Raw genomic sequence first — 25399 nt, forward strand, 5'->3', positions numbered from 1 at the left:
AACGGTGATGCCCTACATAAAGCTTGCCATGGAAAAGAGTAGGAATGATTGGATGAAGACAGCAAGAAAGCAGAGGTTCAGAGGAACGAAAGCATCTCTATACACTTATCTGAAATTCTCACCAATGAATTACATAAGTATCTCTATCCTATTTTATATTTTATTTATCTTTTAATTATTAAAACTCTATAACCTTTTCAATCCACCTGACTGAGATTTACAAGGTGACCATAGCTTGCTTCAAGCCGACAATCTCCATGGGATCGACCCTTACTCACATAAGGTTTATTACTTGGACGACCCAGTGCACTTGCTAGTTAGTTGTATCGAAATTGTGAAAAAGAACTAAAATTATGAACGTGCGTATTAAGTTTTTAGCGCCGTTACCAAGGAATGAACAATCACGATTTCGTGCACCAAGTTTTTGGCGCCGTTGCCGGGGATTGTTCGAGTTTGGACAACTGACGGTTCATCTTGTTGCTCAAATTAGGTAATTTTATTTTAATTTTAACCTTTTTGTTTTTACTCTTTTTTTTTTAAAAAATACAAAAAATAATTTCTTCTTTTTCGTTTTTCCCAATTAATTTTCGAAAAATAAAAAAATTAATAAAATCATAAAACCAAAAAATATTTTGTGTTTCTTGTTTGAGTCTAGAGTCAAGTTTTAAGTTTGGTGTCAATTGCATCTTTTTAATTTTTTAAAAAAATTATTTTCGAAAATTTCATGCATTGCATTCTTCATGATCTTCAAGTCGTTCTTGCCCAGTCTTCTTGTTTGATCTTCATATTTTCTTGTTTTGTGTCTTTTCTTGTTTTTCATATGCATTCTTGAATTCTTAGTGTCTAAAAATTAAAAATCTTTAAGTTTAGTGTCTTGCATGTTTTCTTTTCTTCAAAATTTTCAAAAATAAGTTCTTGGTGTTCATCTTGACATTCAAAGTGTTCTTGGTGTTCATCTTGACATTCATAGTGTTCTTGCATGCATCATGTGTTTTGATTCAAAATTTTCATGCATTGAGTCTTTTTGATGTTTTTCTCTCTCATCATTAAAAATTCAAAAATAAAAAAATATCTTTCCCTTTTTCTTCTCATCAAATTCGAAAATTTGAGTTGACTTTTTCAAAAAATTTTAAAATCTAGTTGTTTCTTATGAGTCAAATCAAATTTTCAATTTAAAAATTCTATCTTTTTCAAATCTTTTTCAATAATAAAATCTTTTTCAATTTTTCCTTCATATTTTCGAAAACTTTATGATTGATTTTCAAAATCTTTTTCTTACTTCTAAATCATATTTTCGAAATTAATGCTAACAATTAATGTGATTGATTCAAAAATTTTAAGTTTGTTACTTGCCTCTTAAGAAAGGTTCAATCTTTAAATTTTAAAATCAAATATTTTTGTTTCTTGTTAGTCAAGTAATCAACTTTAATTTTCAAAATCAAATCTTTTTAAAATTCTTTTTCAAATCTTTTTCAAAATAAATTTCAATCACATCTTTTTCAAAATTTAATTTCAAAATCTTTTCTAACTTTTTATCTTTTCAAATTTTATTTTCAAATCTTTTTTAATTAACCACTTTACTTTTTGTTTAATTCTTATTTTTTTCAAAACTACCTAACTAATTCTCTCTCTAATTTTTGAAAATCCTTTCCCTCTTTTTCAAAATTCTTTCTTTTTATTAACTAATTGTTTTAATTTTTAATTTAATTTGATTTCAATTTTAATTTCGAAATTTAACTTTAAATTTTATTTTTAATTTAATTAATTTTTGAAATTCCCTCTCTCTCATCTCCTTCTAATTATTTATTTATTTACTAACACTTCTCTTCATCTCAAAATTTGAACCCTCTCTTCCTCTTGGTGTTCGAATTTTTCTTCTTTTATTCTTCTATTCTTATACTCACATACAGGAATCTCTATACTGTGACATAGAGGATTCCATATTTTCTTTTCTGTTTTCTTCTTTTTCATATGAGCAGGAACAAGGATAAGAACATTCTTGTTAAAGCTGATCCTAAACCTGAAAGGACTCTGAAGAGGAAGCTAAGGGAAGCCAAAGCACAACTCTCTAGAGAAAATCTGACAGAAATTTTCGAAAAAGAAGAAAACATGGCCGAAAATAATAACAATGCAAGGAAGATGCTTGGTGACTTTACTGCACCAAATTCCAATTTACATGGAAGAAGCATCTTAATTCCTGCCATTGGAGCAAACAACTTTGAGCTTAAACCTCAATTAGTTTCTCTGATGCAGCAGAATTGCAAATTTCATGGACTTCCATCTGAAGATCCTTTTCAGTTCTTAACTGAATTCTTGCAGATCTGTGATATTGTTAAGACTAATGGGGTTGATCCTGAGGTCTACAGGCTTATGCTTTTCCCATTTTCTGTAAGAGACAGAGCTAGAATATGGTTGGACTCTCAACCTAAGGATAGCCTGAACTCTTGGGATAAGCTGGTCACGGCTTTCTTAGCCAAGTTCTTTCCTCCTCAAAAGCTTAGTAAGCTTAGAGTGGATGTTCAAACCTTCAGATAGAAAGAAGGAGAATCCCTCTATGAAGCTTGGGAGAGATACAAGGAGCTCACCAAAAAGTGTCCTTCTGACATGCTTTCAGAATGGACTATTCTGGATATATTCTATGATGGTCTGTCTGAGTTATCAAAGATGTTACTGGACCATTCTGCAGGTGGATCCATTCACCTAAAGAAAACGCCTGTAGAAGCTCAAGAACTCATTGACATGGTTGCAAATAACCAGTTCATGTACACTTCTGAAAGGAATCCTGTGAATAATGGGACGCCTATGAGGAAGGGAATTCTTGAAATTGATACTCTGAATGCCATATTGGCTCAGAATAAAATATTGACTCAGCAAGTCAATATGATCTCTCAGAGTCTGAATAGATTGAAAGAATCATCCAACAGTACTAAAGAGGCATCTTCTGAAGAAGAAGCTTATGATCCTAAGAACCCTGCAATAGCAAAGGTGAATTACATGGGTGAACCCTATGGAAACACCTATAATCCCTCATGGAGAAATCATCCAAATTTCTCATGGAAGGATCAACAAAAGCCTCAACAAGGCTTTAATAATAGTGGAAGAAACAGGTTTAGCAATAGCAAGCCTTTTCCATCATCCACTCAGCAACAGACAGAGAATTCTGAGCAGAATCCATCTAGCTTAGCAAATATAGTCTCTGATCTATCTAAGGCTACTTTAAGTTTTATGAATGAAACAAGGTCCTCCATTAGAAATTTGGAGGCACATGTGGGCCAGCTGAGTAAAAAAGTCACTTAAACTCCTCTTAGTACTCTCCCAAGCAATACAGAAGAGAATCCAAAAAGAGAATGCAAGGCCATTGATTTAACCATCATGGCGAAACCTACAGGGGAGGGGGAGGACGTGAATCCCAGTGAGGAAGACCTCCTGGGACGTCCAGTGATCAACAAGGAGTTTCCCTTTGAGGAACCAAAGGAATCTGAGGCTCATCTAGAGACCATAGAGATTTTATTGAACCTCCTTATGCCCTTCATGAGCTCTGATGAATATTCTTCTTCTGAAGAGAATGAGGATGTTACTGAAGAGCAAGTTGCCAAGTACCTTGGTGCAATCATGAAGCTGAATGCCAAATTATTTGGTAATGAGACTTGGGAAGATGAACCTCCCTTGCTCATCAATGAACTGAGTGATCTGGATCAACTGACATTGCCTCAGAAGAAATAGGATCCTGGAAAGTTCTTAATACCTTGTACCATAGGCACCATGACCTTTGAGAAGGCTCTATGTGACCTTGGGTCAGGGATAAACCTCATGCCATTCTCTGTAATGGAGAAACTGGGAATCTTTGAGGTGCAAGCTGCCAGAATCTCATTAGAGATGGCAGACAACTCAAGAAAATAGGCTTATGGACAAGTGGAGGACGTGCTAGTAAAGGTTGAAGGCCTTTACATCCCTGCTAATTTCATAATCCTGGATACTGGGAAGGATGAGGATGAATCATCATCCTTGGAAGACCCTTCCTAGCCACAGCAAGAGCTGTGATTGATGTGGACAGAGGAGAATTGATCCTTCAACTGAATGAGGACAACCTTGTATTTAAAACTCAAGGATCTCCTTCTGTAACCATGGAGAGGAAGCATGAAAAGCTTCTCTCACTGCAGAGTCAACCAAAGCCCCCACAGTCAAACTCTAAGTTTTGTGTTGGGAGGCCACAACCAAACTCTAAGTTTGGTGTTGAACCCCCACATTCAAATTCTAAGTTTGGTGTTGGGAGGTTCCAACAATGCTCTGAACACCTGTGAGGCTCCATGAGAGCTCACTGTCAAGCTATTGACATTAAAGAAGCGCTTGTTGGGAGGCAACCCAATTTTATCTAATTATATTTATTTATTTTCTATTGTTATTTTCTGTTTTCCTTAGGTTGATGATCATGTGAAGTCACAAAAACTACTGAAAAATCAAAAACAAAATGAAAAATAGCAGAAGAAATAGCACACCCTGGAGGAGAGCAGTCTGACATTTAAACGCCAGAAACAAGCATCTGTCTGGCGTTTAACACCAGAAACAGGAACCAAGCTAGCGTTTAACGCCTGAAACAAGCATCTACTTAGTATTAAACGCCAGAACAGAGCATGGAAGTGGCGTTTAACGCCAGAAACAGGCAGCAGTCTAGCGTTAAACGCCAGGATTGCATGTATAAGTTGTTTTACACGTCTAAAAGATGCATGGATGAAAAACCCTTGACACCTTAGGATCTGTGGACCCCACAGGATCCCCACCTACCCTTCTTCTCTCCTCTTCACACCTTTTCATGACTCTCTTCCCCAAAAACCCCACCTACCTTCAAATTCAAAATATTTTCCCTCCCAAACCCAACCCTAATGGCCAAACCCTAAACCCCTCCCCAACTCCTATATAAACCCCTCATTCCTTCTTCATTTTCACACAACACAACCCTCTCTTCTTCCCCTTGGCCGAATACATCTTCTTCCCCCATCTCCTCCATTTTCTTCTTCTTCTTCTTCTTCTTTCTTTCTTCTTTTGCTCGGGGATGAGCAAACATTTTAAGTTTGGTGTGGTAAAAAGCATAGCTTTTTGTTTTTCCATAACCATTAATGGCACCTAAGGCCAGAGAAACCTATAGAAAGAGAAAAGGGAAGGCAATTGCTTCCACCTCTGAGTCATGGGAGATGGAGAGATTCATCTCAAAGGTCCATCAAGACCACTTCTATGAAGTTGTGGCCAAGAAGAAAGTGATCCCTGAGGTTCCTTTCAAGCTCAAAAAGAATGAGTATCCGGAGATCCGACTTGAGATCCAAAGGAGAGGTTGGGAAGTTCTCACCAACCCCATTCAACAAGTCGGGATCCTAATGGTTCAAGAGTTCTATGCAAACGCATGGATCACTAGGAACCATGATCAAAGTGTGAACCCGAATCCAAAGCATTGGCTCACCATGGTTCGGGAGAAATACTTAGATTTCAGTCCGAAAAATGTAAGGCTGGCTGACAAACCCCAATTTGACGGTTTGTTTTGCATTAAATTTAGAGTATTTTGATAACCTTTTGTCACATTTAGCCTAGGAATTAGCATGATTTTGTTATCTCTCCCATATTTGTGCTTAAGTGTAAAAACATGCTTTCTAAGCCTTATTTTGATGAATTCTAGTTCTTCTTTGATTCCATAAGATGCCTTGATGTGTTTGCTAGTAATTCCAGGATTGAAATAGGCTAGGCATGGATCAAAGGAAGCAAGGAAGGAAGCATACAAGTGGAGAGAAGCATAAAAAGTCAAAGAAGCAAAGTCAGCCATGCACGCGCACGCGCACAAGGCGCTCGCGCGCACATCGCAGAACTAGCCAGGGACGCGCACGCGTACCGTGCGCGCACGCGTCGATGAGGGCACATGACCTCACTAATGCAACACGTGCCTGGCGATTTGAGAGGGTTTCTTAACCCATTTTTGGCGCCAAATTGCTAAGGGAAAGGAATAAAAGGATGAAGGATTAAGGGGAAGGCATCATTATCATCACTTTTTGACATATAATCACTTTTAGTTTAGAGTTTTAGAGAGAGAAGCTCTCTCTTCTCTCTAGAATTAGGATTAGGAATTAGGGTTAGATTAGGATCTCATATTAGGATCTCATAGTTCTAGGTTTAATTCAAGTCTCCTTCTACTTCTACCTTCAATTGATGATTGCTACTCTTTGGTTCTTCTCCCTATCCCTATTCTCTTGTTGTAATTTCTCTTATTTTGTTTCTAGGTTTTGTAATTGAGATACTCTTGTTCTCTTTATTTCCTTTTAATAATGCAATTTGAGGTAATTCATGATAATTGCGATTTCCTTGGTTGTTGTTGCTGATCCTTTGTATTCAATTGTAGTTAGAATTCATTCTTGTTGTGATTGACTATACTTTTCTTTTGTGCCTTCCAAGTGTTTGATGAAATGCTTGGTTGGATTTTAGTATAGATTTTGTTCCTCTTGGCTATGGTAGAGTAATTAGTGACACTTGAGTCATCTAATTCCTTTGTTGATTGATAATTGGAAAGATTGCTAATTGGTTTGGAATGCACTAAATCTAGTCTTTCCTTGGGAGTTGGCTAGGACTTGTGGCTCAAGGCAATTCATCCACTTGACTTCCCTTTAATTAGTAAGGGTTAACTAAGTGGTAGCAATGAACAATTCTCATCGCCATTGAGAAGGATAACTAGGATAGGACTTCTAGTTCTCATATCTTGCCAAGAGCTTTTATAGTAGTTAGTTTATTTCCATTGCCATTTACTTTTCATGCCTCTCATCCAAAACCCCAAAATAACTCATAACCAATAACAAGACACTTTATTGTAATTCCTAGGGAGAACGACCCGAGGTCCAATACTTCGGTTTATAAATTTTAGGGGTTTGTACTAGTGACAAACAACTTTTTGTATGAAAGGATTAGTGATTGGTTTAGAAACTATACTTGCAACGAGAATTCATTTGTGAAATTCTGAACCGTCAAAAATCCATTCGTCAAAATGGCGCCGTTGCCGGGGATTTGCAATGGTGTTATGTTATTGGTTATTGTACATATGTGAATAGTGTAAATAGTTTGTCTTTTGCTTGTTTACTAGATTTTGTTAGTTTTATTTTGTTTTTCCATAATGAATTCTCACTTTGGCTATGAGTTTGGCTCTAATTGTGTTGTAGGGAATGTGAACTTCAAAGCTAACATGTACCAAGGATGGAACACTCCAAGATGGGAGGAGCCTCAAGGAATTGATCACTCCTATTGGCATCAACCTTCGGACACTTATAGGTATAATTCTCATCCTAATGTATGTCAATTCAATGGCTATGGTGACTCCTTTTATGACAATCAACCACCACCATATGCCTATGAATCTTATCCTCAACATGATGCTCAACCATACTCACAAGCCCCTTTCTACCAAGTACCTTTAGGTGACCCTTATCCATCATATAACCAATCACCCATACCACATCCTTGTGATCATTATGAGCAAGAACCTTTAGAACCACCACAACCTTATCAAGATTACTACCATGAACCACCTCAACCCTCACCATCTCCATACCCTTACCAAGAAGAACCACCTTCCTACTATGAACCCTCTCTCCAAAATAATGAACCCTCCTATTCACCCCAAGCCCCAATAGACGATCCTCTCACTTTGTTACTCCAAGGACAAGAAGCCATGAAGCGGGATACACTTGAGTTTGTGACCAATTTGACCAAGGTGGTGCACACTTTAGCCCACCAATGCTTGAATACTCAAGGTACTTCCGTGACCACATGTGAAAAGTCAAAAGAAGAGCAAAGTATGAAGGTGAAATTGGAAAATTCGGTGGAGAAAGAGGAGTCAAATTTTGTATTGGAGCAACTAGAGGAACCTATAATCATTGAAGAAAAGGAAGAAGTGGTTGAAAATTTAGGAGATGTTGAGAGTCCAAGGGAATGTAGTCTCATGGAGCACTCTTCCAAGGAGCTTGATATTGAAGTTGAAGACGGTGCGCAACCCCCAAGGCATATCATCGTTGGAGACTTGGAAGAGGCTTATCAAGAGATGGATTCAATCATGGATGAATTTCTCTCTACAATGGAATCCTCTCCCATTGGACATGGAGTTGAAAGTATTAAAGAGTGTGCACAACCTCCCATACCCTTGGTGAGCAATGAGAAAGAGAGCTACCAAGAGGAAAATGTTGGCATGGTGTATATCGAAATTGAAGAATATGAAGAGGTTGACCAAGAAATGGATCTATTCATCAATGAATTTCTATCCAAAATTGAACCACCTCCCATTAGGCAAGAAATCAAAGTTCTTGAAGACAACACCAAGCTATGTGATAAAAGGGGAAAGGTTGAAATCAAGAAAGCTCGCAAAGAGGTGGAAATACACAAAGAAGAGCACAAGGAAGTAGACCTTGCATTGTCTAAGTGTGGGGAGGTCTCCCTTCCCGAGTCACCATCCAACACAACATTCAAGTGGGTAAAATTCTTATTCATAAGCTTCACTTTCTCGCTTGAATATGGTTTGATTGAAACGGATGGACAACTTAGAGCTCTTTGTGGAATTAAAAGCAAGAATAAGTTGTGTAGTGGTTGCCAGTTAGGAATTAGGCTCATTAAGGTCAAAGTTTCAAGGCATAGGAACAATGATTGGAAGAATATCACATTGCATGGGTCTCAACAGAAGGTTTGGTATGTTAAAGAGAATTCTATATGTCAACAACCGCCCGGAAAGAAAAAGTATGAAGATCAAATCGAAGATGGGTGTGAAGACAAGATATGGGATCCCGGTTCGCTATGTGAAGACCAACTATGGGGACTCATATCTTGTGTAGAACTTTGCCCAAGCTTGATGAAAAGGGTTGGAAATTCTGTCAACCAATTGAGGAGCAAAGATCCTTGGAGATTCAAGGATGAGTACAAACATAAGCCACCATGACAATAAGCATCTCAAAATGTCCAACTTAAGGACTTAAACTAAAAGTGCTAGGTGGGAGACACCCCACCATGGTAAACTCTTTCCATTCTCTTTTAAATTTGCCTAATAAGTGATTTGAGTTACCATTGTAGGTAGATGTTTCACATAATTTGTTTGTACAACTTAATTGTTAGCCTAGTCACATGTATGTTGTGTTTCGTAGTAGATGAATAATATCAAATTGCATTTTTGCAAATTGTGTGATGGTTGATTGAATAAAGAGCTGTAAGTAGTCTAGGGAGCTCTTAGGCATAATTTTTCTGCTTAAAAAAAAAAAAACAAAAAAAACAAAAAAAAAAGGGGAGGGAGGGAACGCACGCGCACAGCGTACGCGCACGCGCCCCTGAGCGGACGCATCATCACCCATTTTCCAGAGAGTTGGGCCTCTCTTAGGCCAGCCTTGTGCCTCGAGCCCAATTCATTCCACGCTGACGCGCACCACACGCGTGTGCGCCTATAAAGCTATAGGGAAACGCACGCGTACGCGCATCTGCCGTGTACGCGTCGACCCGCTGCTAGAACTTCTGGGCCGATTTCCAGAGAGTTGGGCTGGATCTGGGCCTCTTTTAAGCCCCCAGCTCAACCCAACTCGCGCGAACGCACGCTATACGCGTCCGCACCCCTCGCTGTTCACGCGTTGGCGTACTTCATGCCTCCGCACCCATCCAATAAGATCAAGCAGCTCACGCGAACGCGCCCAGTGCGCGTGCGCGTCGATGCGTATTAGCATCAACCAGGGCCAAAGGACCCGAGAGTTGTGCCAACTCTGGGCCTCTTTTAAGCCTCCAGCCCAGCACATCCGCGCCGACGCGCGCCTTGCGCGTCCGCGCCCATCCCGACTCCTTCATATACGCGCCTGCGCGTATGACGCTTCCGCGCCGTTCTTCCATTCCCTCCATCCACGCGAACGCGCAGGGTGCGCGCGCGCGTGGACTCGAATTTTCACTTACCCCTGAGACGCAAGCCCCAGCGCATTCGCGCACCCCAACCCCCTTTCTCTTTAACGTTCCATTTTCCTCCCCCACCATTCTTCACCTTCCTCCTCTCCTGACCGACCAACCTCCGGCGAGCGCTCCGCCACCATCGCCGCCGCCGCCATCACTGCCTTCCCTTCTTCTCCCTCCTCTTCTCCCTTACTCCTCTGTCCTCCTCTTCCTCTCCCCCCTCTCACCGTCCCTCCCCCCTCAGTTTCTCAAACTTCCACCGCGCCACCATCTCCGCCGCCGCGCCACCATCACAGTCGGCAACTCGCCCTCAACCTCTCTTTCCCTCTCACCCACCCATTTCATCTCGGCCGCCGCAGCAACTCTCGCCGCCGCTCCTCTGCCATAACCGCCACCGTTGATGGCGGCGCGAATTCTGATTCTTGGCCCTACTCCCGAATTCCCTTTCCATTTCTAGTTCCCTTCTGCCCCCAGGTTCCTACGCAACTTACACCTTTCTGTTTTTCTTTTAATCTTCTGTTTCTGTTCGTTAGTCTATTGCATGTTCGTTAGTTAGGCTTAGAACTTTGCATGTTAGGTTAGATAGAAATAATTGCGGTTAGGTAGCTAGGGCTGGATAGAAGATTCTAGGCCTGATAAGTGCTCCGTATGTGCTTACTTGCTGTCTGTTTCTCTGCATGTTGTTTGCTGATTTTGGACTGTTTTTATGCTTTTCTTGTCGACTGAATGTCATACAACCACTGCTTTGCCTAATTGATGTTGTTTTCCATGCTAATTGTGCTAACTTGCTATCCGGGAACGTCCAATTTTAAGCCGGAATGCTGCCCGATTTTCAAAGAAATTAATTTCACTTTGGTCTTTATTTCAATTTTGGGCAAATTTCCACTTCCTTTTGACTTCCCGGACTTGCATCGATCATCGTGAACATAAACCACAACTTTTCTTTTCATTACGCATAAATATCATCATATCACTAACCTACTTTTCTAACTTACTAACTTCTTTACCCTTTTCACTTCCACTCACCTTTAACCATCTTTAACAAATTCCTTCAACTATATGATGATATTATTGCCTTTTGAATATGAGTTGTTGACTTTAATGAAGCTTGCATTTTTTATTTTGGTTTACTTGTTCACTTTTGCATATTCAGTGCAACATCATGATTGCTCTTTGATATTTGTATCCTGAACATGCCTTCTTTGTTACATGCTAAATGTTTTATATATTCTATCATATTTTTCAGGATGTCGGATAGAGGAAAAGCTATAGCATCTGCTTCCAAAAAAGGAAGCGCTCCAAGACCCCTGCACCCCCACCATCTGCTAACTATGCGAGGAACCCGCTGAATGAGGAGGAGAAAGAAAATCAGTTACTTTCGTCCACTGATCCAACCAAATTTCTGAATCTCTACTGCGAGCTCCGCCTTTCCCGTTATGCGAAGAAGAATCTGAATATTGAGAAGAAGCTGAATCTTCCAAATGATGTGAGGCGTGCCATAAACGCCCGTATTTCTGAGCTGGGCTTGGATTTCGTCGATAGGGACTTGGGACGGATTAACATCTCGTGGGTCAAGGAATTTTACTACAATTTCTTTCGACCCGGCTTGGATTCAGTATTCTTGAGGGGTAGAGAGATTATGATCACTGAGGATGCCTTGAGGGATGCACTGCTCTGCGGAGTTGGCACTCCTGAGACTTGTGCCTACCAGCAGGCAGAGGTAGCTCTCCTCTCCATGACTTTCGACTATGAGGCACTTAGGCGCGTGATTGCTACAACAGATGCTACTTGGGTAATGGATTCGAGCAACACAAAGCCCAAGGGCATGCTATTTGCACATCTGACTAGGGAGGCTAGGACTTGGCAACAAATATTTGCCCACTATGTCTTCCCTACCACTCACTTTTCGGAGATTCCGATGGATATGCTGGTCTTGATTGGGTGTGTCATGGAGAGAAAGGAAGTATATTTTCCCCGACTGATTCGGCATAGCATGTGGAGAGCTCATATTCGCGGCTTATTACTGTTTCCCACACTGGTTACTAGCTTAGCTGAGCTAGCTGATGTCCCGTGGGAGGACGATGACGTGACACCACCACCTCCGGATGACGACGACAAGGGAGTTACTATTCCCTGGGGTGTGTGGGTGCACGAGAGGCCCCCGACCAGCCGCCGTTCTCGAGCTAGAGCGGCAGTCGAGGCAGCTACACCATCTTCTTTGCCAGCAGCCCCACCCCCTTCAGCACCCGAGCCTACTTACCTACTGGTTCAGCGTCTGTTTCGGTTCTTGGAGCGCGAGAGGCTCCATGTCAGACGCCAACTGGATCGGATGGATCAGGCCCTCATCTCCCTTGGCGCTGAGTTACCTCCGCTTCCAGACTCTCCGACCTCCGATGAGCAGGATCATCAGGAGGAGGACGCAGAGGCACCGGCCCAGCAGGAGGCCCCTGACACTACAGAGCAGCCACAGACTCAGGAGGAGCCGGTCCCACAGCCACAACCACAGTCAGAGCCAGAGTCTATCGTTGTACCTCCCACTGATCCTCCGGTTTAGCATCGAGGACGATGCTTGGTTTTAAGTGTGGGGAGGGCACCGGTAGCTTTATTTGGGAACCGGTGAACTTTTCGGCCTAGTTATCTCATTTTGCACATCTTTGTATATATTTTGATGCATTTCTAGTTTGCTTTGGATATTTTTATTGCTTATTTTGGATTTTAGATATTTTGATGCTTTTGGATATTTTTAGATGTTTTGGATGATAGATTCCGTACTTTTAGTTGGATTCTTCTTTATACATTTTGTTTATCTTTGTTTTTAGTTTGTAGTTGTGATTAGAAATCATACTTTGGATTGCAAATATTTAGTCACCCTTTTTGCATAACATATTAGTTTTAAGTGAAAAAGGAAAGGGTGAACTAAGAAAATTTTTGAACTTTTCAATCACAACAATGCTTAGTCAAACATTGAGATTTTTCAAGAAGTTTAAATATAGGACATTGACCCAATTGATTGAAAGAGAATTTTTGAAACTTGCTTGAATTTCATACCTTGTGAAGTATGTATTGAATTGAGAACACAAGCTTGTGAGACTTGAGCCTATTGATGTGGTTACATTTTATGACCATTTATTTTCCATTCTTGTGTGAAATTGTTCTCTTTCCATGATTGTGACCCTTGATTTGCTTGATTCTATATATCCGTTTATTTCTTGTGTTTGTGCATTTATATGATTGAGGCCATTCTTTCATTAGCCACTTACCCAAATAGCCAACCTTTTACTCCCCATTGTTAGCCAATTTTGAGCCTATGCTCAACCCACTTATTCTTATCTCAGCACATTACAAGCCTAAGGCGGAAAACCAATGAAAAGTCCTTGTTTGGATCTTTGATTGACCTAGGCTAGTGAGAGTGTTTTATTATTCAAAGCTGGTGAGGCTTGGGAACATTGGATGGGATAAAAGGGGCAGTACACTTTTATGTTTAAGAATTGGGCACATATTCATGTATTGATTAAATGTAGAGACCTTATGCATTGATGTTCTCATATTTAGTTTGAAAGAAGAAAAAGAAAAAAATATATAAAAAAAATGATGAGGAAAAGAAAAGAAAAAAATGTATATAGAAAAAGAAAAAAAAAAGAGAAAAGCAATAAAGGGGACAAAATGCCCAAAGTGAAGCTCAATAAGAATCAATGCATAAGTGTTGTGAAATGAAAAGAAAATGCATGAGTATGTAAGAAAAAGTGAAGAATGGGTAGTTAGAATAGCTTGCATTTGTATAAGTCATTAAATAGGTTAGGTGGGAAAGTCTATGCTAATCAAAGATTCAAATCCTAGTCCACTTGACCATAAATGATCCTACCTTGACCCTAACCCCATTACAACCTAAATGAAAGACCTCATGATGAATGTATGCATGCATTGAATAAGTGTTGATTGTTAGAAGAAAATCAAATTTTGGAAAACATGATTAGAAAGGAATTGAGTGAATTGACCCTTAAACACTCGAGTGAATAGAGCGGATACACATCCGGTGAGGGTTCAAAAGTTCAGTCACATGTGTTCACCCATATTATCTATATTCTTGCAAGTTTGAACTCTTTTTGACAATTCAATACAATTGTGGTTTGGACTTAGTCCTTATTACCTAGCTCTTGTGTACACGTGCTCTCTTGAGAATTGATTTGTTTAAACTAAGCATTTCCAATTGCTTTAGATAATTGCATTTAGATAGGACTCATATAGTTTAGTTGCATTCAATAAATGTCATAACCCTTAGTTCCTTCTTATTTTAGCATGAGGACATGCTAAGGCTTAAGTGTGGGGAGGTTGACAAACCCCAATTTGACGGTTTGTTTTGCATTGAATTTAGAGTATTTTGATAACCTTTTGTCACATTTAGCCTAGGAATTAGCATGATTTTGTTATCTCTCCCATATTTGTGCTTAAGTGTAAAAACATGCTTTCTAAGCCTTATTTTGATGAATTCTAGTTCTTCTTTGATTCCATAAGATGCCTTGATGTGTTTGCTAGTAATTCCAGGATTGAAATAGGCTAGGCATGGATCAAAGGAAGCAAGGAAGGAAGCATACAAGTGGAGAGAAGCATAAAAAGTCAAAGAAGCAAAGTCAGCCATGCACGCGCACGCGCACAAGGCGCTCGCGCGCACATCGCAGAACTAGCCAGGGACGCGCACGCGTACCGTGCGCGCACGCGTCGATGAGGGCACATGACCTCACTAATGCAACACGTGCCTGGCGATTTGAGAGGGTTTCTTAACCCATTTTTGGCGCCAAATTGCTAAGGGAAAGGAATAAAAGGATGAAGGATTAAGGGGAAGGCATCATTATCATCACTTTTTGACATATAATCACTTTTAGTTTAGAGTTTTAGAGAGAGAAGCTCTCTCTTCTCTCTAGAATTAGGATTAGGAATTAGGGTTAGATTAGGATCTCATATTAGGATCTCATAGTTCTAGGTTTAATTCAAGTCTCCTTCTACTTCTACCTTCAATTGATGATTGCTACTCTTTGGTTCTTCTCCCTATCCCTATTCTCTTGTTGTAATTTCTCTTATTTTGTTTCTAGGTTTTGTAATTGAGATACTCTTGTTCTCTTTATTTCCTTTTAATAATGCAATTTGAGGTAATTCATGATAATTGCGATTTCCTTGGTTGTTGTTGCTGATCCTTTGTATTCAATTGTAGTTAGAATTCATTCTTGTTGTGATTGACTATACTTTTCTTTTGTGCCTTCCAAGTGTTTGATGAAATGCTTGGTTGGATTTTAGTATAGATTTTGTTCCTCTTGGCTATGGTAGAGTAATTAGTGACACTTGAGTCATCTAATTCCTTTGTTGATTGATAATTGGAAAGATTGCTAATTGGTTTGGAATGCACTAAATCTAGTCTTTCCTTGGGAGTTGGCTAGGACTTGTGGCTCAAGGCAATTCATCCACTTGACTTGCCTTTAATTAGTAAGGGTTAACTAAGTGGTAGCAATGAACAATTCTCATTGCCATTGAGAAGGATAACTAGGATAGGACTTCTAGTTCTCATATCTTGCCAAGAGCTTTTATAGTAGTTAGTTTATTTCCATTGCCATTTACTTTTCATGCCTCTCATCCAAAACCCCAAAATAACTCATAACCAATAACAAGACACTTTATTGTAATTCCTAGGGAGAACGACCCGAGGTCCAATACTTCGGTTTATAAATTTTAGGGGTTTGTACTAGTGACAAACAACTTTTTGTATGAAAGGATTAGTGATTGGTTTAGAAACTATACTTGCAACGAGAATTCATTTGTGAAATTCTGAACCGTCAAAAATCCATTCGTCACTGGCGCTCAACTTGCCAATGATGGAAGAGAACGCACGCCCCTACACTAGAAGGGTCAACTTTGATCAAAGGTTGGACCAAGTCCTTATGGACATATGTGTGGAAGGAGCTCAATGGAAAATTGACTCAAGGGGCAAGCCGGTTCAACTAAGAAGGCTTGACCTCAAACCAGTGGCTAGGGGATGGCTAGAGTTCATCCAACGCTCAATCATTCCTACTAGCAACCGGTCTGAAGTTACTATAGACCGGGACATCATGATCCATAGTATCATGATTGGAGAGGAGGTGGAAGTTCATGAGATTATACCTCAAGAACTCTACAAGGTGGCTGACAAGTCCTCCACTTTGGCAAGGTTAGCCTTTCCTCACCTCATCTGTCACCTCTGCAATTCGGCTGGAATTGACATAGAGGAAGACATCCTCATTGAAGAGGATAAGCCCATCACTAAGAAAAGGATGGAGCAAACAAGAGATCATGAACCTCAACTTGAGTATGAGGAGATTCCTCACAATGAAATCCCTGAGATGCCTCAAGGGATGCATTTCCCTCCACAAAACTATTGGGAACAAATCAACACTTCCCTAGGAGAATTAAGTTCTAACATGGGACAACTAACGGTGGAGCACCAAGAGCACTCCATCATCCTTCATGAAATTAGAGAAGATCAAAGAGCTATAAGGGAGGAGCAAGAAAGACAAGGAAGAGACATAGAGGAGCTCAAGAGCACCATTGGTTCTTCAAGAAGAGGAAGACGCCACCCTCACTAAGGTGGACTCATTCCTTAATCTCCTTGTTTATTTATTTTCCTGTTTTTCGATTTTTGAGCTTTATGTTTATTTATATTTGTGTCTTATTACATGATCATTAGTATTTAAGTGTCTATACCTTAAAGTTATGAATATGAATCCATCACCTCTCTTGAATGAAAAATATTTTAATTACAAAAGAACAAGAAGTACATGGTTTCAAATTCATCCTTGAAACTAGTTTAATTATTTTGATGTGGTGGCAATACTTTTTGTTTTCTGAACGAATGCTTGAACAGTGCATATGTCTTCTGAAGTTGTTGTTTATGAATGTTAAATATGTTGGCTCTTGAAAGAATGATGAAAAAAAGAGAAATGTTATTTGATAATCTGAAAAATCATAAAAATGATTCTTGAAGCAAGAAAAAGCAGTGAATACAAAAGCTTGCAGAAAAAAATGGCAAAAATAAAAGAAAAAGAAAAAGCAAGCAGAAAAAGCCAAAAGCTCTTTAAACCAAAAGGCAAGAGCAAAAATCCAATAGCCCTTAAAACCAAAATGCAAGGGTAATAAAAAGGATCCAAGGCTTTGAGCATTAGTGGATAGGAGGGCCTAAAGAAATAAAATCCTGGCCTAAGTGGCTAAACCAAGCTGTCCCTAACCATGTGCTTGTGGCGTGAAGGTGTCAAGTGAAAACTTGAGACTGAGCGGTTAAAGTCAAGGTCCAAAGCAAAAAGAAGAGTGTGCTTAAGAACCCTGGACACCTCTAATTGGGGACTTTAGCAAAGCTGAGTCACAATCTGAAAAGGTTCACCCAATTATGTGTCTGTGGCAGTTATGTATCCGGTGGTAATACTGGAAAACAAAGTGCTTAGGGCCACGGCCAAGACTCATAAAGTAGCTGTGTTCAAGAATCAACATACTGAACTAGGAGAATCAATAACACTATCTAAACTCTGAGTTCCTATAGATGCCAATCATTCTGAACTTCAATGGATAAAGTGAGATGCCAAAACTATTCAAGAGGCAAAAAGCTACAAGTCCCGCTCATCTGATTGGAGCTAAGTTTCATTGATATTTTGGAATTTATAGTATATTCTCTTCTTTTTATCCTATTTGATTTTCAGTTGCTTGGGGACAAGCAACAATTTAAGTTTGGTGTTGTCATGAGCGGATAATTTATACGCTTTTTGGCATTGTTTTTACATAGTTTTCAGTATAATTTAGTTAGTTTTTAGTATATTTTTATTAGTCTTTAAAAAAAATCACATTTCTGGACTTTACTATGCGTTTGTGTGTTTTTCTGTGATTTCAGGTATTTTCTGGCTGAAATTGAGGGACTTGAGCAAAAATCAGATTCAGAGGTTGAAGAAGGACTGCAAATGCTGTTGGATTCTGACCTCCCTACACTCAAAGTGATTTTCTGGAGCTACAGAACTCCAAATGGCGCGCTCTCAATTGTGTTGGAAAGTAGACATCCAGGGCTTTCCAGCAATATATAATAGTCCATATTTTGCCCGAGTTTAGACGACGCAAACTGGCGTTCAACGCCAGTTCCATGCTGCATTCTGGAGTTAAATGCCAGAAACAGGTTGCAAAGTGGAGTTAAACGCCAGAAACAGGTTACAAACTAGCATTCAACTCCAAGAGAAGCCTCTACACATGTAAATCTCAATGCTCAGCCCAAGCACACACCCAGTGGGCCCCAGAAGTGGATTTCTGCATCATTTACTCATTTTTGTAAACCCTAGTAACTAGTTTAGCATAAATAGGACTTTTTACTATTGTATTTACATCTTTAGTTACATCTTCGGATCATTTTAGGTTGGTTCTTCTGGTTCCCCCTCTGGGGCCAAGACCAATGAACTCCATTATCACTTATGTATTTTCAACGGTAGAGTTTCTACACACCATAGATTAAGGTGTGGAGCTCGGCTGTTCCTCATGAATTAATGCAAAGTACAATTATTTTTCTATTCAATTCAAGCTTATTCTTATTCTAAGATGTTCATTCGCACCCAAGAACATGATGAATGTGATGATTATGTGACGCTCATCATCATTCTCACTTATGAATGCGTGCCTGACAAACACTTCCGTTCTACATGCAAACAAGCTAGAATGAGTATCTCTTAGATATCTAATACAGAGGACCGAGTCCGAGATATTAGAGTCTTCGTGGTATAAGTTAGAACCCATGGATGGCCATTTCTGAGATCTGGAAAGTCTAAACCTTGTCTGTGGTATTCTGAGTAGGATCTGGGAAGGGATGGCTGTGACGAGCTTCAAACTCACGAGTGCTAGGCGTAGTGACAGACGCAAAAGGATAGTAAATCTGGCATTTAACGCCAGCTCTACTACCTTTTCTGGCGTTAAACGCCAGTTCTGCTACCTTTCCTGGCGTTAAACGCCAGTCTGCTGCCTATTTCTGGCGTTAAACGCCAGCCAAATGCCCATTTCTGGCGTTTAATGCCAGCCAGATGCCAGACAGCCCTTTTCTGGCGTTAAACGCCCAGAGTGCTGCCCATTCTGGCGTTTAAACGCCAGTAAGCCTGTCCTCCAGGGTGTGCTATTTTTTATGCTGTTTTCATTCTGTTTTTGATTTTTCATTTATTTTTGTGATTTTACATGATCATGAACCTAAAGAATGGGTTTAGGGTTTAGGGTTTAGGGTTCATCTTCTTCCTTCCCAGTATCTAGGATTATGAAATCAGCAGGGATGTACAGGCCTTCAACCTTCACCAAGACATCCTCTACAAGTCCATAAGCCTGTTTCCTTGAATTGTCTGCCATCTCTAGTGAGATGCTTGCATCTTGCACCTCAAAGATCCCTAGTTTCTCCATTACAGAGAGGGGCATGAGGTTTATCCCTGACCCCAGGTCACACAGAGCCTTCTCAAAGGTCATGGTGCCTATGGTACAAGGTAGTAAGAACTTTCCAGGATCCTGTTTCTTCTGAGGTAATTTCAGTTGAACCAGATCATTTAGTTCATTAATGAGCAGTGGGGTTCATCCTCCTAAGTCTCATTACCAAATAACTTGGCATTCAGCTTCATGATTGCTCCTAGATATTGAGCAACTTGCTCTTCAATAATATCTTCATCCTCTTCAAAAGAAGAATACTCATCAGAGCTCATGAATGGCAACAGTAAGTTCAGTGGAATCTCTATGGTCTCTATATGAGCCTCAGATTCCTTTGGTTCCTCATTAGGGAACTCCTTGGAGGCCAGTGGACATCCATTGAGGTCTTCCTCTATAGGTTCAGCCATTTTGGTTATAGTTATGGCCTTGCACTCTCTTTTTGGATTCTCTTCTGTATTGCTTGGGAGAGTACTAGGAGAGATTTCAGTAACTCTTTTACTCAGCTGACCCACTTGTGCCTCTAAATTTCTAATGGAGGACCTTGCTTCAGTCATAAAACTGAAAGTGGTCTTAGATAGATCAGAGACTACAGTTGCTAAGTTAGAATGGCTCTGCTTAGAATTCTCTGTCTGTTGCTGAGAAGATAATGGGAAAGGTTTGCTATTGCCAAACCTGTTTCTTCCACCATTATTATTATTGAAGCCTTGATTAGGCTTCTGTTGATCCTTCCATGAGAAATTTGGATGATTCCTCCATGAAGGATTATAGATGTTTCCATAGGATTCTCCCATGTAATTCACCTCTTCCATTTCATGATTCTCAAGGTCATAAGGTTCTCCTTCAGAGGAGGCTTCCTTAGTACTGCCTGATGTAGCTTGCATTCCAGACAGACTCTAAGAAATCATATTGACTTGCTGAGTCAATATTTTGTTCTGAACCAATATGGCATTCAGAGTATCAATCTCAAGAACTCCTTTCTTCTGAGTTGTCCTATTATTTACAGGATTCCTTTCAAAAGTGTACATGAACTGGTTATTTGCAACCATTTCAATGAGTTCCTGGGCTTCTGTAGGCGTCTTCTTCAGATGAAGAGATCCTCCAGTAGAGTGGTCCAATGACATCTTGGACAATTCAGACAGACCATCATAGAATATACATATGATGCTCCATTCTGAAAACATGTCAGAAGGACACCTTCTGATCAATTGCTTGTATCTTTCCCAAGCTTCATAGAGGGATTCACCTTCCTTCTGTCTGAAGGTTTGGACTTTCACTCTAAGCTTACTCAACTTTTAAGGTGGAAAGAATTTAGCCAAGAAAGCATTAACCAGCTTTTCCCAAGAGTTCAGGCTATCTTTAGGTTGTGAGTCCAACCATGTCCTAGCTCTGTCTCTTACAGCAAAGGGAAAAAGCATAAGTCTGTAGACCTCAGGATTAACCCCATTGGTCTTAACAGTGTCACAGATTTGCAAGAATTCAGCTAAAAACTGATGAGGATCTTCCAATGGAAATCCATGAAACTTGCAATTCTGCTGCATCAAAGAAACTAATTGAGGCTTAAGCTCAAAGTTGTTTGCTCCAATTGCAGGAATTGAGATGTTCCTTCCACAGAAGTCAGAAGAGGGTGCAATAAAGCCACCAAGCATCTTCCTTGCATCTCCACCATTATTATTGGGTTCGGCCATCTCTTCTTCTTTTTCGAAAAATTCTGTCAGGTCCTCTCTAGAGTGTTGTGCCTTAGCTTCTCTTAGCTTCCTCTTTAGAGTCCTTTCAGGTTCCGGATCAGCTTCAACAAGAATGTTTTTATCCTTGCTCCTGCTCATATGAAAAAGAAGAGAACAGAAAAGAATAGGAATCATCTATGTCATAGTATAGAGATTCCTTTATGTGAGTAGAAGAATAGAAGAATAGAGTGAAGAAGAGAGAAGATGAAGAAGGGTTCGAATTATAAGAAGAAGAGAAGAGTTAGTAAATAAATAAATAAAAAGAAAAAGATGAGAGAGGCAAGAAATTTGAATATTAGTTTAAAATAGAATAAAAATATTTTTGTTTTTATTTAAATTTTGAGTTAGGATTCGAAAATATTTTGAAAATTGAAAACTAATTAAATTAATTAATTAAAAAGATTTTTGAAAAAGTGGTTAGTGATTTTCGAAAATCAGAAAGAGAAAAGTAGTTAATTGAAACAAAAAGTTAAGTAGTTAATTGAAAAAGATTTGAAAATCAATTTTGAAAAGATAAGAAGTTAGAAAATATTTTGAAATTGATTTTTGAAAAAGATATGATTGAAATTTATTTTGAAAAAGATTTAAAAAGGAAATTTGATTTTGAAAATTAAAGTTGATTACTTGACTAACAAGAAATTAAAAGATATGATTCTAGAATTTAAAGATTGATCCTTTCTTAATAGGCAAGTATTTTACTCAAAACATTAATTGTTAGTAATAATTTCGAAAATATGAAATAAAATAAGAAAAAGATTTTGAAAATCAATTTTTAAAATTTTCGAAAATATATAGAAAAATGAAAAAGATTTGATTTTTGAAAAAGTTTTTAAAAAGATAGGATTTTTGAATTGAAATTTTGACTTGACTTATAAGAAACAATTGAATTTTAAAAATTTTGACCAAATCAAACAAAAATTTCGAAAATTATGAACAAAATAAGGAAAAGATATTTTTTTTAATTTTTGAATTTTTAATGAGAAAAGAGAAAAACACAAAATTGAAACAAAACATAAAAATTTAAGATCAAAACTAATAATGCATGCAAGAACACTTTGAAGATCATGATGAACATCAAGAACATGTTTTTGAAAATTTTTAAGAAAAGAAAAACATGCAAGATACCAAACTTATAAATTTTTAATGTTGAGACACTAACAAATTGAAAATGCATATGAAAAACAAGAAAAGACACAAAACAAGAAAATGCAAAGATCAAATAGGGAAAATCATCAAGAACAACTTAAAGATCATGAAGAACACCATGCATGAGTTTTCGAAAATTTTTAGAAAAATTAAAAATATACAATTGACACCAAACTTAAAATTTGACACTAGACTCAAACAAGAAACATAAAATATTTTTGGTTTTTATGATTTTATTAAATTTTTTTTGTATTTTTTGAAAATTATTTTAGAAAAAGAAAATAAAGAAATTCAAAATTTTTAATACGAATTCCAGGAATCATGCAATGTTAGTCTAAAGCTTCAGTCTAAAAAGATTAGACATGGCTAGCCAAGCTTCAGCAGGGCATTACATACAACAGCCAAATTGATGGGAATCAACTAGATCCTGTGATGATAAAAGCATCATCTGAAACTCTAGAATTCATTCTTAAAAATTATGAAGAACAAAATAAAATATATATATATATATATATATTTTTAAAATTTTTTTCCGAAAATAAAAAGTAAAATGCTTAAAAATAAAATAAAATTACCTAATCTGAGCAAAAAGATGAACCGTCAGTTGTCCAAACTCGAACAATCCCCGACAACGGCGCCAAAAACTTGGTGAAGGAAATTGTGATCTCTAACAATGGCGCCCAAAAATTTGGTACGCACGATCTTAATCTCAACTCTTTTTTTTCACAACTCCGCACAACTAACCAGCAAGTGCACTAGGTCGTCCAAGTAATAAACCTTACGTGAGTAAGGGTCGATCCCACGGAGATTGTCGGCTTGAAGCAAGCTATGGTCATCCTTGTAAATCTCAGTCAGGCAGATTCAAATGGTTATGAGGTTTTGATAATTAAAATATAAATACAATATAAAATAAGATAAAGTTACTAATGTAATTCATTGGTGGAAATTTCAGATAAGCGTTTGGAGATGCTTTGTTGCTTCTGAACTTCTGCTTTCCTCTTGCCTTCTTCCAACCATGCGTTACCTCCTTCCATGGCAAGCTGTATGATCCTCTCGAATGAAAACAAATCCATATGCGCTGTCACCGCACGGCTAATCATCTGTCGGTTTCCGCTAGCATCGAAATAAGACCATTGTCCTTTTGCACACTATCACTTGTGCCCCACATTCGTAGGTTTGAAGATCGTCACAGTCATCCCTTCCCAGATCCTACTCGGAATACCACATACAAGGTTTAGACTTTCCGGATCTCAAGAATGCTGCCAATGGTTCTAGCCTATACCACGAAGACTCTGATCTCACGGAATGAAATGCTCTGTTGTCAGGAGAGGCAATCATGCGTCGTGAACCAGGAGGCTATGAGATACACACTCAAGCTATTGCAGATAGAACGGAAGTGGTTGTCAGACACGTGTTCATAAGTGAGAATGATGATGAGTGTCACGGGTCATCACATTCATCAGGTTGAAGTACGAGAGTATATCTTTGAGAAGAAGTAGGCGTGAATTGAATAGAAAACAGTAGTAATTGCATTAATTCATGAAGAACAGCAGAGCTCCACACCTTAATCTATGGGGTGTAGAAACTCCACCGTAGAAAATACATAAGTGAAAAGAGGTCTAGGCATGGCCATGAGGCCAGCCTCCAAACATGTACAAAGGTCTAAGGACAAAACATCCAGAGAGAAAAACTTTCTTATGGTCAAAAAGACATAAAATAAATCTCTAAAAGTAGTTTTTATACTAAACTAGTAACTAGGGTTTACAGAAAATGAGTAACTAAGTGCAGATAGTGCAGAAATTAACTTCCGGGGCCCACTTGGTGTGTGCATGGGCTGATCAATGAAGCTTTTTCGTACATAGGCTGTTCCTGGAGTTAAACGCCAGCTTTGGTGCCAGTTTGGGCATTTAACTCCAATTCTGGTACCAGTTTGGGCGTTTTATGCCAAGATGTTTTAGGCTGACTTTGAACGCCAGTTTGGGCCATCAAATCCCAAAAAAAGTATGGACTATTATATATTGCTGGAAAGCCCAGAATGTCTACTTTCCAACGCAATTGCGATCGCGCCAATTGGGCTTTTGTAGCTCCAGAAAATCTACTTCGAGTGCAGGGAGGTTAGAATCCAACAGCACCTGCAGTCCTTTTTCAGCCTCTGAATCAGATTTTTGCTCAGGTCCCTCAATTTCAGCCAGAAAATACCTGAAATCACAGAAAACACACAAACTCACAGTAAAGTCCAGAAATATAATTTTTAAATAAAAACTAATAAAAATATAATAAAAAGTAATAAAAACATACTAAAAACTATGTAAAAATAGTGCCAAAAAGGGTATAAATTATCTGCTCATCAGCGTGGTTCCTCCCAGGTGTTCCATCGACGCATGCGCATCATGCACGCATGCGCTTCGATTGCAGAACTTTGCCTTCAAATTTCAATCTGCCCGAAAATGATGAATAAATGAACGTAGCGCTCTCTTTGAAAACGAGCGCCAACCACTACCACGCGTACGCGTGGGTCTTCAAATTTTGTTGCTTGACGTGTAAGTGTCTTGTACGCGTGCGCGTCGCAAGTGAGCATGGCGTTCTTTAATTGAACGCAACGTTATACTGCAGTGCTTCTCCTTTTCTTCATTTTCTCACCTAAAATCAACCAAACAAGCAATCAAAGTCTCACCAAAATCACAAGAATTTGCATCATTCATAATAATCACTTAATTCTTGCATAAATCTCATGATTTTGTATAAAATAGATGATGTTTGATTGAATTAAAATAATCATGAAATTCCACTCCAACGACTTACTTATTGTGCAAGAAAGTGCATAAAATCAAATGAAACAAATGAAAAATGCTTGTGAAACTAGCATAAGATGACTTGTCATCAGTGTTGAACGCCAGTTTTGGGCCTTCTAATCCGAAGTAAAGTTTAGACTATTATACATTGCTGGAAAGCCCTGGAAGTCATCTTTCCATAGCAATTGAAAACGCTCTATTTGCACTTCTGAAGCTCCGAAAAAGCTCTTCCAAATACAGGAAGGTTAGATTTGGACAACATCTGCAGTGCTTTTTCTGTCTCTGAATCAGACTTCTGCTCCAACTCCTCAATTTCAACCAAAAATTACTTGAAATTGTCCAAAAACACAAAAACTC

General features: G+C 38.8%; 1 non-coding gene across 1 annotated transcript; it reads right to left on the reverse strand.

The window, feature by feature from the left end:
• Positions 1 to 2502: 2502 nt before the first annotated feature.
• Positions 2503 to 2610, reverse strand: LOC112724172 (small nucleolar RNA R71). The gene has a single exon (XR_003163349.1). It is a non-coding gene; the product is annotated as a small nucleolar RNA R71 (small nucleolar RNA).
• Between the last annotated feature and the right edge of the window lie 22789 nt (positions 2611 to 25399).

The sequence above is a fragment of the Arachis hypogaea genome, chromosome 11 (genome assembly GCF_003086295.3).
Source record: "Arachis hypogaea cultivar Tifrunner chromosome 11, arahy.Tifrunner.gnm2.J5K5, whole genome shotgun sequence".
Classification (NCBI taxonomy): domain Eukaryota; kingdom Viridiplantae; phylum Streptophyta; class Magnoliopsida; order Fabales; family Fabaceae; genus Arachis; species Arachis hypogaea.